This window comes from Bufo gargarizans, chromosome 8 (assembly GCF_014858855.1).
Source record: "Bufo gargarizans isolate SCDJY-AF-19 chromosome 8, ASM1485885v1, whole genome shotgun sequence".
Classification (NCBI taxonomy): domain Eukaryota; kingdom Metazoa; phylum Chordata; class Amphibia; order Anura; family Bufonidae; genus Bufo; species Bufo gargarizans.
The window spans coordinates 184,768,073-184,778,379 of record NC_058087.1 but is presented as its reverse complement, the minus strand read 5'-3'; positions in this window follow the sequence as shown (position 1 = coordinate 184,778,379).

Here is a 10,307-nt window from a genome sequence, read left to right as displayed (position 1 = left end):
CCTTTGTGTTGGATTACAGATATTTACTTTCCTATATTTTATTAGTTTATTTTGATGCAGTCACTGATTCAGAAACTGGGTCACGGGGAGGAGAGGAGCAGCAAAAATCTACAAGAAGCAGGATTCAGATAGGTAAGAACTGGGTTGGAATAAGGACATTTTCTTTGCCAAGAAAACTACTACCCCTTAGAATGAACATGGCCACGTGCCCTCTGTTGCATTGCATTTTGGCAGACGTATTTTTTTCTCCATTAACTACAGCAAAAAACTTTGCTCTTTACAGAAACTGAACCAGCAGGGGCTGCTAGGAAACGTGAAGTCAGAGCTAAGACGGTAACCCTTGATCTGAAGATCTAAAATGATCTTACAAAATTAGAAGTACTGTCCATATCCTTTGAGCCCTATTCCTTTCCTTGGAAAATACTTCTACCCCTAAACCTTCAGTGCTGTTCTTCTTTCACGAATGCTCTATGGCATCTCAAGTAAAGAAAAATGAAGAGACCGCACAAATAATCTTGACTCTTGTCCGCAATTGCAGACAAGAAAAGGACATGTTCTATTTTTTGGCGGAGCTGCGGCTCGGAAGTTCGGGGCCGCGCTCCGGAAATGCGCAATGCGGAGAGCACATAGCATCTCGACATGGAGGATGACAGGGAGACGCGGCACATTATGGACATCACTGTGAATGTGCTGTATAGGTCCATCTTCTCTAGGCCATTGTGGAGTAATGATGATTACTATTAAAGTTTTTGGCGACCCCGGACTCTATGTGATCGGACATGACACACATCTTGTTCAGCACCAGGGACAGCGACCATTATACAACTGAGCAAACAGCTACAGCCATCGGTCACAGCTCATCCAGAATTCTCACGAAAGGGACGCTAACCCTAAGTCCAGAAGCTGAATCAGCTGTGATCTGTCGAAACATGGACTCCACAATACCTGCGAAGGCGTCCTGTGGTATCTGGCACATTTGAAGCAGGTCCTGTAAGTTGCTCGATGCGACCTCCATGGACTTGTTTCTTCAGCACATCCCATAGATGGCGATCAGATTGAGATCTGGGAATGTGAAGACAAGTCACCAACCACCTTCATCAGTGTGACCGGAGAATTATCCTGCTGAAAGAGGGGATATGGCTGCCATGAAGGGGGGATACTTGTCTGTAAATTGTATAGGTAGGTGGTCATGTCATATCCACATGGTGCCAGGACCCAAGGTTTCCAGAAGAACATTGCCTAGAGTATCACACTGCCTCCACCAGCTTGTCTTCTTCCCATAGTGCACCTGGTGCCATCTCTTCCCCAGGTAAGTGACGCACATACCCTCGGCCGTCCATACGATGTAATGTGATTCAGCAGACTAGGCCGCCCTCTTCCCATAGTGCACCTGGTGCCATCTCTTCCCCAGGTAAGTGACGCACATGCCCCCGGCCGTCCACATGATGTAATGTGATTCCTCAGACCAGGCCGTCTTCTTCCCATAGTGCACCTGGTGCCATCTCTTCCCCAGGTAAGTGACGCACATGCACCTGGCTGTCCATATTATGTAATGAGATTCAGCAGACCAGGCCGCCTTCTTCCCATAGTGCACCTGGTGCCATCTCTTCCCCAGGTAAGTGACGCACATGCACCTGGCTGTCCATATTATGTAATGAGATTCCTCAGACCAGGCCACCTTCTTCCCATAGTGCACCTGGTGCCATCTCTTCCCCAGGTGATGCACATGCCCCCGGCCGTCCACATGATGTAAAGTGATTCAGCAGACCAGGCCGCCTTCTTCCCATAGTGCACCTGGTGCCATCTCTTCCCCAGGTAAGTGACGCACATGCCCCCAGCCGTCCACATGATGTAATGTGATTCATCAGACCAGACCAGACAGTTGTAGACCAGACCATCGGGCCTGTTTCTTCCATGGTTCAGTATTGATGCTCATGACCTACTGACAGCCAAAACCAAGAAACAATACTCTGTCCTCCTTCTCCTTGACCTGTCCTCTGCCTTCGACACTGTTGACCACCCCCTTCTGTTGCAAACTCTCTCATCTCTTGGCATCACTGACCTGGCCCTCTCCTGGATCACATCATACCTCACAGACCGGACGTTTAGCGTCTCCCACTCCCGCACCACCTCCTCGTCTCATGCCCTCTCTGTTGGTGTCCCGCAAGGCTCTGTCCTAGGACCCCTGCTCTTCTCACTCTACACTTTTGGCCTGGGACATCTCATAGAGTCCCATGGCTTTCAGTATCACTCCTATGCTGATGACACACAAATCTACCTTTCTGGTCCAGACATCACCACCTTACTATCAAGAATCCCACAATGTCTATCTTCTATATCATCCTTCTTCGCCTCTCGCTTTCTTAAACTTAACATGGATAAGACAGAATTCATAATCTTTCCCCCATCTTGTTCAACCCCTCCCAACAGACCTATCTATCACGATCAATGGCTGCACATTATCCCCAGTCAAAAAAGCCCGCTGCCTTGGAGTGACCTTAGATTCTGCCCTTTCCTTCCGACCGCACATCCAAGCCCTTTCCACCACCTGCCGCCTCCAACTCAAAAACATCTCCCGCATCCGTGCTTTCCTTAACTTCGAATCTGCGAAAATGCTCGTACATGCCCTCATTATCTCCTGCTTAGACTACTGCAACATTCTCCTCTGTAGCCTTCCATCTAGCACCCTCGCACCCCTCCAATCTATCCTCAACTCCGCTGCCCGACTAATCCACCTCTCACCTTATTACTCCTCTGCCTCTCCCCTCTGCCAATCCCTTTACTGGCTCCCCATTGCCCAACGAATCCACTTCAAAGTACTGACAAATGCATACAAGGCCGTCCATAACCTGTCCCCTCCCTACATCTCTGAGCTACTTTCCCGATACATCCCCACACGCAATCTCCGATCCTCACAAGACCTCCTTCTCTCCTCTCCTCTTATTGCCTCTTCCCACAATCGACTCCAAGATTTCTCCCGTGCATCCCCCATACTCTGGAACTCGCTACCCCAACACATCAGACTCTCACCTACAGTGGAATCCTTCAAAAGAAACCTGAAAACCCACCTCTTCAGACAAGCCTACAACCAATGACCCTGCTGCCTCTATACCGCCATGACCAACTCAACCCGCACCTACTGTGTCCTTCTCCCATACCATGTAGATTGTAAGCCCTCATGGGCAGGGCCCTCTCCTCCTGTACCAGTCTGTAACTCATCTTGTTTATGATTAGTACAATTGTCTGTATTATGTATGTGCACCGCTTATCATATGTACAGCGCTATGGAATGAATGGCGCTTAAATAATAAATAATAATAATAATGTGCATGTCATAGGTGCTTTCAGTAGTGGACAGGGGTCACCATACACAGCAAGCGGCAATATCCTGACACCTTTCTATCGTTGCCAGCAGTAATGTCCAAAATTTGAATTTGTGTGACAGTAGCTATAACATGGGATCGGACCAGATGTGCGAGTCCCTGAGAGGAACATTACAGGTGATGAGCATGCACCTAGGAATAAATGACCTCATTGTATGGTGGTGACTTCACTTTCCCTCGCTGGCACGTGCCCGAGCTGCCGGTGATCATAACAATAAATGCATTGTCACCTCCTCAGACAATGTTGGTTTATCTCTGAGTCATCTGAAACTTCCCCTTAATTAAAGAAATAACAAACATGATGGCATGTCTGGTATGTTCCTCCGCATCGGTGTGACAAACCCAAATCCCAGGTCCATCTTCGATCATGACTGGTGCCACCTGGGCCAAGCCTCTCTCTAGTGCCATCTAATGCTATATCCGCCATACAGGAGAGCTCTTCCCCGGGAAGCCGTCTTCCATAGGTGCTGATCTGCCAATCTTCTGTTATTGGAGAGGGCAGTCATATAAGTTACAACCAAACCCTCCCAAAAGCAGGTGACAAAAGTGACACAAAGATTTTTTTCCAGTTGTATGTAAATAAACAATCTACTGTAATCTACCTTGCATTTCAATACCTCTGCTTGCTAGATTGGAACATGTTTAATGCATCCAGAGGCCTCAAATGATTCATGTTCATGAGTGATAAAGGTGCGAGGGGATCTCTGATACATTGTTGCGCGAATGGGTGTTTCCATTCGCTGAAAGCAAGCAGAAATGTCAAGGACTTCATTTGTGTCTGATGACAGAGCTCCAAATCCCCTGCAGGAACAGAAGTAAATAACTCTGTCTGCAGCCACCACTAGGGGGAGCTCACTGCATACTGTTAAAGGGGTTTTCCAGGATTTTAATATTGATGGCCTAACCTCAGGATAGCTCATCAATATCTGATTGGCGGGGGTCCGGTCCGACTCTGGGCACCCCCACCAATCAGCTGTTTGAATAAGTTCACGGCGTTGAAGTGAGTGCCGCGGTCTCTTCCTCGGCCTGTGACGTCACGTTCATCGGTCACATGGACCGGCACAGTTTAGTCCCATTCCAAAGAATGGACCTGGGCTGCAGTACCAAGCACAGACTCTATACAATCTGCGGCGCTGTGAAGAGGCCGCGACAGTTACTGGAGCTCCATGGCTATAGTGGATCTGTGGCAGTGCCAGGTGATGGAACCTCACCATTCAGATAGGGATAGCCCATCCATATTGTACTCCTGGAAAACCCCTTTAGTAAATTAAACTCAATAATAACACAGTCTGTGGTGAGCTCCCCCTAGTGGTGGCTTCAAGCAGACAGAATTTTACCATTGTTATACAGTAATTTTAAATTTTTTTGTTTAGAGTGATTATACCCCTCTATATGGTATCTGATAATATAGCAGTTTACTGTGCCCTGTAGCCTCTTCCAGCTCTGCTCTGCTCCTAGGCACTTTGTGCAGGGCAGACGTCCTCTCCATGGTCTCGGGGGGACAGTCTACTTGGCTGCTGTACAGTAAAGTCACACGTCAAACCTCCATCAGCCTCACATTTCCTTATAACGTCCCGGCTCCTGCCAACTTTTTGTTTGCCCTCTGAGAGGTGCTGGGAAGTTTCCTCCCATGGACTCAGATTACAGTAAGAAGGTGACATTTCCGTCTCTTTTAAGGGAACCTGTCACCTCAAAATCGCAAATAAAACCGCCAGCATTACCTTATAGTAGCCCCCGGTCTGTTATTAATGATGTGTTTGATCCGGTAATCTGATGCTCCATACATGACAAAAACGATGTTCTAATCGCCATCTCGCCGGTCAGTCCGAAGTCTGCGAGAGTCGGGATCGCGCAGTAACAAGGAGCGCACCGCGCAACGCGATCCCAGGCCGCACTGCAGGGTGTCAATCACACAGAAGAGGGGACGGTGAGGGGGCATGCTTGTCTTGACTTGAAGCAAGGACGCCGCTGCCCCCTTGACTTCAGACTGACCGGCGAGATGGCGCTGATGGCGATTAGAACATAGTTTTTGTCATGTATGGAGCATCAGATTACCGGATCAAACACATCATTATTACCAGACCGGGGGCTACTATAAGGTAATGCTGGCGGTTTTATATGCGATTTTGAGGTGACAGGTTCCCTTTAACAACGTTTCCTTGTGAAGTCATCAGGAGGGATTAGGAGATGGCATCTCTGTAATGTTCGTCTGTCGCCCAGGAAATCCAAAATATTTCCACCCAAAATCATTTTTAAAAGGGTTCTCCGGGAATAAAGAAAATTCTTAAATGTTACTTTATTATAAATATATTCCCAATTACCTTTAATTAGTTATAATGGCTCGTTTTGTCTGGGGAGCAATCATTAGGAGAAACAAAATGGCCGCTGTCCTATTAGTTCACACAAAACCTGTCCTAATCACACAGGAGGACAAGTTACTTTAGAGCACTGAGCTAAAGAGCTGCCTTATCCTCCTCTCTGTTTGTCAGGGATTATGATCCTGAATACAGCTGATAAGATCTTCCGCTGAATCTCTGTGGGAATGGAGTTCATGAGGAGACATGAAGTACAGGGAGGACGGACAGGACAGGCTGTGGTAATGGAGACTGCATACAAGAGCTGCTGCACATTACTACATTCCAACCTCCTCTCTGTACTTCATGTCTCCTCGTGATCTTCATTCCTACAGAGATTAAGCTGAAGATTTTATCAGCTGTATTCCGGATCATAATCCCTGACAAGCAGAGCAGAGAGGAGGATGAGGCAGCTCTTTAGCTCAGTGCTCTAAAGTAACTTGTCCACCTGTGTGATTAGGACAGGTTCTGTGTGTACTAATAGGACAGCAGACATTTTATTTCTCCTAATGATTGCTCCCTAGATAAAGCGAGCCATTATAACTAATGAAAGGTATTTTGAAAAATATTTATAATAAAGTAATATTTAAATATTTTCATTTTCTTAAATTCCTGGAGAACCCCTTTAAGGACCATTAATATGGCTGCCAGTACTCACCCCATAGGGGTTATCGTAAAGATTTTCTAGACCGCTAGCATATCAAGACAGATTTGCCAGTCAGGAGCTCTGGATAGTTGGGTAGGAAATGAGTCGTTATGGAGGCCATGCTGGTTTCCCTTGACATTCAGTCATTATTCTGGTTATATAGCGGGTTTGATAAATCACAACACGAGTCGAATGACGATCCTCACATTGCAAGTGAACGGAGACCATCCTGAATCGGACTGGTTGAGCAGTGATATAGCAGGGGTTAATAAATCGCAGCAGATTTGTCATTCAGGAAAGCTGGATGATGACCTCGCTGGGAACGGTGATGGAGGCCATATTGGGTCACTACAGTCTTGACAGCTTCATAGGGCAGATTTGACGTTGAGGAGTTTGGGAAAGTTGGGTGACCACCCTTACGGCAGGTAGGATGGAGGCCATCTTCATATTTATTGCAGTCTTTCCAGGTGAAACTGCAACACCCAGTGGTTTCTAGATGACGGAAGGATTTGCCATTCAGGAGAGTGGGAAAGGTGGGTGAGAGCTACTGCAGTATGCAGGGAATAACAGCCATCTCTCTAGACCCCCTGTACGGTCCATGTAGCTCGTGTCGGAGTCTACACAGGGCTATACCTTTCTAATTTTAGGAAAATCCCAGAATTGAACGAGCGCCAGTATCCGCTCGGGAGAATTCTGAGGAAATCGGCCTTGCAGTTGTGGTCAGTGATGGAGAAAGGTCCCAGGAGACGTGAGTCTGAGCAGACGTGACAGACCATAGCAGCGCTAACCTTACACTGCATCCCAGGAAGGGGTCAGAATTCATTATTATTTGGTATAACGGAATTTTCTTCTGAAGTGCAGATTTCTATTTCGGGAGCCCTAGATAATCAGCCTCGTTTCTAGATAAACTCCACCGACGAGTCGTTTTGGAAGAAATCTTTTTCTAAGGCCTCTTTCACACGGGCGTCCCGGATCTTCTCCGGATGCGTCACGGGAAACCCGCGCGAGTGTGCACGCAATTTAAGTCAGTTTTGACTGCGATTACGTTGTTCAGTTTTTATCGCGCGGGTGCAATGCGTTTTAAAAAACTCAATGTGGTACCCAGACCCGAACCCGGACTTCTTCACTGAAGTTGGGGTTTGGGATCGGTGTTCTGTATAATTTATTATTTTCCCTTATAACATGGTTATAAGGGATAATAATAGCATTCTGAATACAGAAAGCTTAGGATAACGTCGATTGAGGGGTTAAAAAAAAATATAAAAATTTTAATCACCTTATTCACTTGATCGCGCAGCCGGCATCGTCTTCTTTCAGGACCTGCAAAAGGACCTTTGATGACGTAATCGCGCTCACCACATGATGAGCGCGGTGACGTCAGCGCAGGTCCTTCTATCTTCATTCAGCAGGACCTGCACTGACATCACCGCGTGGTGAGCGTGATTACGTCATCAAAGGTCCTTTTGCAGGTCCTGAAAGAAGAAGAAGAAAGAAGACGATGTCGGCTGCGCTATCAAGTGGATGACGGGAGTTAATTTTTTTTATTTTTTAACTCCTCAATCGACATTTTAGTAAGCATTCTGTATTGCGATACCACATACAGCCAGCAGACAGGGGTGGTGCTGTTTTTTGCAAGGCAGTGGCCATGGTTTTCGAATCCTGTACAACCCCTATCTTTTACTGGAAACGTTGAAGGTTCTAGCCCTCAGACCCCTTATTTTCGGACATCTATATACAAGTTCATGGCTTTCCCTTTAAATCTTTGCCTTTTATTACGGGATTCACCCACCGTGTCTCACCTCTGCCAGACAGTAGTTTACACATGTATAGGTTTTTAGTTAGTTCCGCTCAATTTCCTCCCATAGTTCATTGAGTTCATTCCCATTTCACATGCAGAGAGGCAGAAGCTCAAATTCTATGGAAAGTGAAGTTTTTTTGACTTGGAAATTTACATTTTTATGAGGCTAGAGAGTTCACCTAACAGACCTTCAGAAAACACCACAATCAACTTAGTCCTACAAATCCTACTCTGACAGCAACAGTGCAATTATATATTTTTTTATACAATAAAAAAAAAAAAATCATAAATAAGATGTCCAGGACCCTCATCTATTTGTCAGAGTGTAGGGTGAGTAGGACCCAAACATCCAAGCATTACATAGACCGTCCATTAATTTCTAAGTGCAGCCTGTAATTCCTCATCTGCCCTGTGGTGGAGCTGTTGGGAAACTGAACACTTGCTTCTGGTTACTTTTAGCGATCGCAGCTGATTGCTGGGAGTCCTTGCTGCAGAAAATCCTGCCATCCGATTATCATAAAAAAAACAAAACTTTAAAACAAAAATCTGAGATGAACCCACTCATATGATTGTCAATTAAAATATGCAACAAAGTAGTCCTGTAGTAATTTCCAACTGTACTTAAATCGGTTGTCCTGGTTTAGAAAAACATGGCCTCCTTTCTTCCTTGCAGAAACGGGCCACGCCTGCCCATAGATTAGGCCTGGTATTGCAGCTCAACTCCATTGAAGTGAATATGGTTGAGGTGCGATACCACATACTGCCAGCAGTTAGGAGTGGAGCTGTTTTTTTTGCAAGACAGTGGCCATGGAATCGTGTACATCCCCTCTTATGCCGTGGCCTATCTGTTCCTAGAAATGTTGGAGTATCCAGCCCCCAGACCCTCTATTTTCTGACATCTATATATAAGTTCATTGGATTTCCCCTTTAAATCTTTTCTAATTAAAATTATGGGAATCACCCATCGTGTCTCACCTCTGCAAGACAGGCGTGTAGGTTTCTGGTTAGTTCTGCTCAATTTCATCCTGTAGCTCATTGAGTTCATCCCTATTTCACATCTGGAGAAGCAGAAGCTCAAATTCTAAGGAAAGTGAAGGTTTTTTTACTTGGAAAATTAGATTTTTATGAGGATAAAGAGTTCCCCTAACAGACCCTCAGAAAACAACACAATTACCTTAGTCCTACATATCCAACTCTGACAGCAACTGTGCAATTACGGTATATATATTTTAATTCTTTATTTAAAAATATCATAAAAATTGTTTTTTTTTCTCTCTCTATTTAATGGTTATGGGGGGTCCCCTGTTCAGGAACCTCATTTATTTTAGAACCCAAACATGGACAGGCCATTGATTTCTAAGTGCATTTGTAATTCCTCATCTCTCCTGGGGAGGAGCTGTTTGGAAATTGAACACTTGCTGCTGGTTACTTCCACAGTTGTCCAGAAGACAGTCATTGACACCCTCCACAAGGAAGCCAAGTCACATAAGGTCATTGCTAATGAATCTGGCTGTACACAGAGTGTTGTATCCAGGCATATTAATTGAAAGTTTAGTGGAAGGAAAAGGTGCAGAAGCAACTGGGATAACCGCAGCCTTAAAAGAATTGTCAAGAAAAGGTCATTCAGGAATTTGAGGGAGACTCACAAAGATCAGACTGTGTCTGCAGTCAGTGCTTCAAGATCCACCAGCCACAGACGTATCCAGGACACGGGGCTACAACTGTCACATTCCTTGTGTCAAGCCACTCATGACCCAGAGACGTCAGAAGCGTCTTACCTGAACTAAGGAGAAAAAGGACTGGACTGTTGCTCAGTGGTCTAATGTCCCGTTTCTGGTGAAATTTTGAATTTCATTTGGAAATCAAGGTCTCAGAGTCTGGGGGGAAGAGTGGAGAGGCACAATCCAAGATTCTTGAGGTCCACTGTGACGTTTCCACAGTCACTGATGGTTTGAGGAGCCATGTCATCTGCTGGTGTTGGACCAACCTATAAGAAAAACTCATGCAAATTGTGTGTATACATAACACTGGGGTCTAGTATACTGTACTAAGCCAACAAAATATGCTGGTGTTGGTCCACTGTGTTCTATCAAGTCCAAAGTCAGCGCAGCCGTCTACCAGGAAAT